The sequence below is a fragment of the Triticum dicoccoides genome, chromosome 3A, assembly GCF_002162155.2.
Source record: "Triticum dicoccoides isolate Atlit2015 ecotype Zavitan chromosome 3A, WEW_v2.0, whole genome shotgun sequence".
NCBI lineage: Eukaryota > Viridiplantae > Streptophyta > Magnoliopsida > Poales > Poaceae > Triticum > Triticum dicoccoides.
This window is the reverse complement of record NC_041384.1, coordinates 178874580-178879867: the sequence shown is the minus strand read 5'-3', so window position 1 is coordinate 178879867 and position 5288 is coordinate 178874580. Positions and strand designations below refer to the sequence as shown.

The 5288-nt window shown below is 46.9% G+C and overlaps 1 pseudogene; it reads right to left on the bottom strand.

Annotated features, from left to right (window-relative positions):
• Positions 1-189, bottom strand: part of LOC119272123 — a 2156-nt pseudogene extending 1967 nt beyond the window's left edge.
• Positions 190-5288: the final 5099 nt, after the last annotated feature.

Genomic DNA, 5288 nt, shown 5'->3' with positions numbered 1-5288 from the left:
ACCGGCGCCGGCTGGGTCGGTGAAGGCGGGGGCTGGAGGAGGCGGGGCCGAGCTGTCGGGGAACGGTGGGGGCGGGGCCTGCTGGGCAGCAGGTGGGGGGGAGTCGTTGGAGGCGTCGCTGTCGGTGCCCTCCTCGTCTTGGTCGGCGGAGGAGGAGGAGCGGGAGCGGGAGGGCGCGGCGGAGGCCATGGTGGTGGTGGGAGGGGGATTAGGGGTTCGGGTGGAGTCGAATCGGGTGCCGGATACGGCGGATAGGACTCGGCCAGACTGCGTGCGGGGCGTGGCGCTAGCGGGCAGGAGGAGTGGCTGCATCGCTTTTATTTTCTTTTCTCGAGCGGAGAGGCTGCCTTTTGGGGTCCGTTGCCCCGCTGACGCATGGGTCCGGGTGGAAAGACACTGGACCCAGCTGGGAGCGTGTCGCGTCCGACCCAGGATTAGCCAGAACCAGGTGACTGCTGAGGTACCTACGAAAAGGAATGAGGCAATCCTCAAAAGAAAAAGAAAAACGAAAGGGAAGCGTGACGTCGTTGGGAAGGAATAATGGAGTGCATCGGCCCGTGGGTCCGCGGTGAAATGGTCCCTCCCATGTGTTGTGAGTGGAACTCGGCCCAATAGCCCACATCAACGCGTAGAGAGCAGCAGGGCCCAGGTTCGAGCCAGTCCAGCCAGCGAGGACCGACGGGCTGAACACAAACGGAACAGAAGAAAAACTAGGTCGCTCCTCTGCTCCGCCGCGCCTCCCACCGCCTCCTCTACTCCGCCGCGTCGGGCGCCAGGCGCCAGATCCTCTACGGCCGGTAGGGGCGTCGAGCACGTCGACGCGTTCCCCGCCATCTCGCCACTTGGCTTCGATCAACGGTAGTTTCCCCAAGAACCCCCAATCCCCATCGCGTCTTGATGGCTCACTCATTTTCCTTATCGATTTCATGCTATGGAGATCTGCTGCCCTTGTACTGATGAGGAGTACTTTGCTGGTCATTAGGCATTGTATTTCAGATTATTATAGTAACAATTATGCAGTCCAGCCATGTTTACTTTTGGGAATAGCACAAGTGCTTACTTCTTGACCCTGGTTTTTATTCCCAATTTTATTTAGCCCTTGGTTTGAGAGGCAAATTGAACCCTGCCACAGACTTGGAATCTGCGATTCTTTTTTGTTTCCAAAATCCACTCCAATGTACAAGTGTACTGCTGAAAGCTATGCTACAGTTAATTGCCCTTGTGGTCTTACTGCTTTTGTTATTTGCATATAATCTCATTCAGTGGCGGAGCTACAGGGTGGCCAGGGTGGGCCGCGGCCCACCCTGGGATTTTGACCCGGCCTATACCTATATAGATGGGCTAGAGAAGGAAAAAAACGGCCCAACAACACTTTGACCCAAAACAACCAACGCTCTCGCTCTCAGCCAAACCCCAGGCACCATGCACATACAGGCATACAGCGCGCTGGCCCTCTACCCGACACCCAGCCGCCGGCCGCCCCCGTCCCGGCCTCTGCCTGCCTCGCGGCCTCGCGGGACGCCGGTCGCCGGCCACCCAGGAGTCTCCTCTGCTCCTGGCCTCCTGCCTCCCCATTGCGCCCTCGCCCTGCCCAGCGCTCGGCGCCAGCCTTGCCACCGCCCCCGGCCGCGACCCTGCCCTGTCCCGGCCGCGTGGCGCCCCTGCAAGCCGGCGGCGCCGCCCAGTCCGCACTACGGCACTCGGCTCGGCCTGATTTGAGGTACCGTTCATCCATTCCCAAATTCCCCAATTTTTGATTTAGGGTTTGCTTGCTATTTGTTGTGTTTGTGCATTGCCTGTGTGGTAATATAATTTTTGATCCGAGTAATTACTAGTTACAAGGTACAGGACAACATCCTAAACTGAGAAGAAAAGGCTAATTCAGACATCTTACACTGGTTCATGGTTGCATCAGAAATCTGAGACTGTTAATTTTGTTTTGTACTTTTGAGGTATTGAACTGAATGTTGAACTTACTGTCCAGGTCCAGCCATGCTTAATTAAACAGAATTCATGTTGTATTATGGGTCTTAATTGGATTGAGGGGCTGTAATAAGGTTGTGTATTTAGTTTCATGCTCACAGCATCTTCACTCAAATGGCCAGTAGCTTACGCTACTGTTGGAAAGGCGTATAATTTACGCATGCTTTCAAACAGAGTTGGAAAGGAGTACCAAACTACCCATCTATTACTTCCCTTTTCTGCCATGAGTTTAGTCAAGAGCAAGTTGAGAAATAAGATGGGCGATAGTCTTTTGGATGATTGTCTAGTCACATACATTGAGAGGGATGCTTTCTCCGAGGTGAATGAAGATGATATAATTGACACCTTCATGGCAATGCAAAAGCGTGAGCCAGAAACATAGTCTTTTTGAACTTCTCAAGGTATGTACTATGGTCCATGTAGTATGTACTATGTAGGCTTTTTAATGCAAAACAGAGATTTAATTGAGGATTTTAGTGTTTTTGCAAGTCCATATTGTGATATTGATCTATTTCTTTGTGATATTGGTAATTAGTTAGAACTTTCACATGTCATATTGCTTATCAAAAAAATAATTGGGGCGGACCACCCTGGTGTCAAATGCTAGCTCCGCCACTGGTCTCATTGCACAATTATATTAAGTTATCCATGATCCATCTCCTGTTTCGTTTGCTGTCAGCTGTCCTATAGACCAGGATCATTGCAATACGTGTTAATTGTTGATTTGTCTTTGCACTAAGAATCTCTGTACCGTTCATCACTCTTCACTAGTGCGATAAATATGGTATTTGCTGTCAGCATAACAAACATTGACATAGTTTTTGTTTGTAAGTTTGGTGCCTCACTTTAGTTACTGTATTATTTATCATATGCACACGCCTACTCATAATGCAAGAGGAGATACATCCAGGCTGTTTTCGTCTGCTATTACTGAAGCCCTAGGTAGCTTGCTTCTAGTGTTCTAAGTGTGTTTTGTTCTGTAAAGTGAACCATTGAATCCAAAATTATCCTTTTCTCTGAGATATCCTGATCGATCCATAAGTTTGCTGCAGATTGATTTGATTGCTTTTCTGATAGCAGCCTGTTCTCCTATGGCACTGGGGGGGTCAACTGAAACCTCACGTCCCGCTTTAAGTCCACCCTGCTTGCCACAGGCCGTCGGCTTGTTGTGTTAGTGCATGAATGTCTCACACGGCCAATAGGATGAATATATCTGGTGGCTGTGTGGTCTTGGCATGTCGATGACATGGGGTTTGTAGGGTTGACATCTCCGTTCTTTGAGTGATCTTGGTTCACCCGCATTAGATTATGATGATAAAGGTATAAATCTCTGTTGTTTGTCTGATCGTGTTATGCAACTTCCAACATACATTGCCCAAAGGAATTCGACATCGTGAAGTACCACTAATCCTAGCCTACATGGTGTCTATCAATAGAATGGAGAATTGTGGGTTGAACATAATGACCAAAACAGTGTATGTATTACTTAGTAGTGAATATGGTAAAATAGCATGTCCAAACCCAGCAGTTGGTCCTGATGAATTCAACCCCCTAAGGTCCAACTTAGACAATAATAAGGCAGAATGTCTTTCATTATGCCAAAAAGGCAAAATGTCTTTGATTTGCATATTATTGTATTAAATATGCGTTTTGACCAGGACAAATTATGCATCATACATCTCATTTGTCAAATCTACAGTTCTACAATTTGACATTTGTTCTACTAATGCCAATCTTCCCTATCACGGTATTCATCTTTTTTCTGCTTTAACCTGTTTGCCACGCTGTGTTCTCGAATCTCTACTGGTCCTCCCTGATAACTAATGCAGTGATAGGATGTTGCTTCATATGTCCCCGTTCCTCTTCAAAATCACTTAATCACATGTAGTCATATGGATGATCACATACTTGGCAGTTTATTCTGTAGAATAGACTTCATGAACAAGTAGAACTTCCACTTCCTTTGAAGGCCAAAATGTACAACAGTGGTAACACACAATTCTAGCTCACCCTTCATTCTTCTGGAGCATGGACGTTGGATATTACTTTGTAGTGTGTTACTGTAAATCTAAATTGATTAGCTGCTGTGAAATTCTCTTAGTTTTATGTGCTAAGCAAATACTCCCTCCGTCCCATAATATAAGAACGTTTTTGACACTAGTCTAGTGTCAAAAACGTTCTTATATTATGGGACGGAGGGAGTAGATGTGTACTCATTATAATCCATGAGAAATCAAATCAGAGCATAAATCTATTTGCATTCATTATCCTATCAGGCAGCTGATTTTACATTTTAAAAATGATATCACATCCTCCAATATTATTTGTTACTTTTTGCTTTTTGCATTTCATTCTTGAAATTGCTTGGGAAGGAAAAGGTATTTAACTACAAATAATTTCAGGAAGCAAGTGTGCTCTGAAGTCCGAACTGCTGAACCTCTTGTCAACTCCAGCAAACTAGCAGAGCCTTCTATCACCAAATAAAAGGGTTGTGATGTCGCTACGGCAGCTACTGGGATGGTCAGATGGAGAGGTGATGCGGCCGGAGTCAAAGCCGTGTTCCCGACTGATGCGCCACACTGCTGGTATCTTCTCAGTCGGTGGTGGCCTTGCTTTCTGGGTGCTTTGCCGCCTTCACTATGGTAATCCTTCCTGGCCATCCACATATTTTCCGTTTCAATATCTGGTCTATTCATCTTGAAACATATATTTGTTAATACTACCATCAAGGATGTAAATCTCATTGCTCCCGTATCCATATAGTACTGTGATTGTAGTTTTGGCCTTGTCATTAGCAGTAGTTTTGACCTTTTGGGTGTTGGTCCCTCGAAGCAATTCAAAACTGAAAGTATTTTGCTGACCCTGTTTCATTATCTAGGTCCAAGGATAACGGTTCCAAGGAGTCTCAGGTGGGCATCCTGTGGAGCGATGGGCACGAGCGCGACGGCAGCCATGCTTGTGCGGCTCTTCAGCCCGGAGTGTGAACCACAGAACATAGCAGCTTTCGACAGACCTGAATACAAGCCTGCATAGTGTCATAGAAATCCAGGGCCAGGTCTGCCAAGCCCTATGCGAGTTTGCTGATTCGGCCCTTGGTGATGCCTTACAAGATGTTTATGCATAAATGTACCTCCCCTGAAATTGGACACCTCTATGTTTCCTACACTCTGGCCGCCGTCATTTTCTTCTGAAACTAGGAGCTTTTTGCATCAAATCTGGAGCTGGTACCTTTTGCATCAAATTTGGTTTCCAAAGTGGGGTAGTGATGTATTGCTGGACACATTTTGAGTGATGATAAGTTGCAC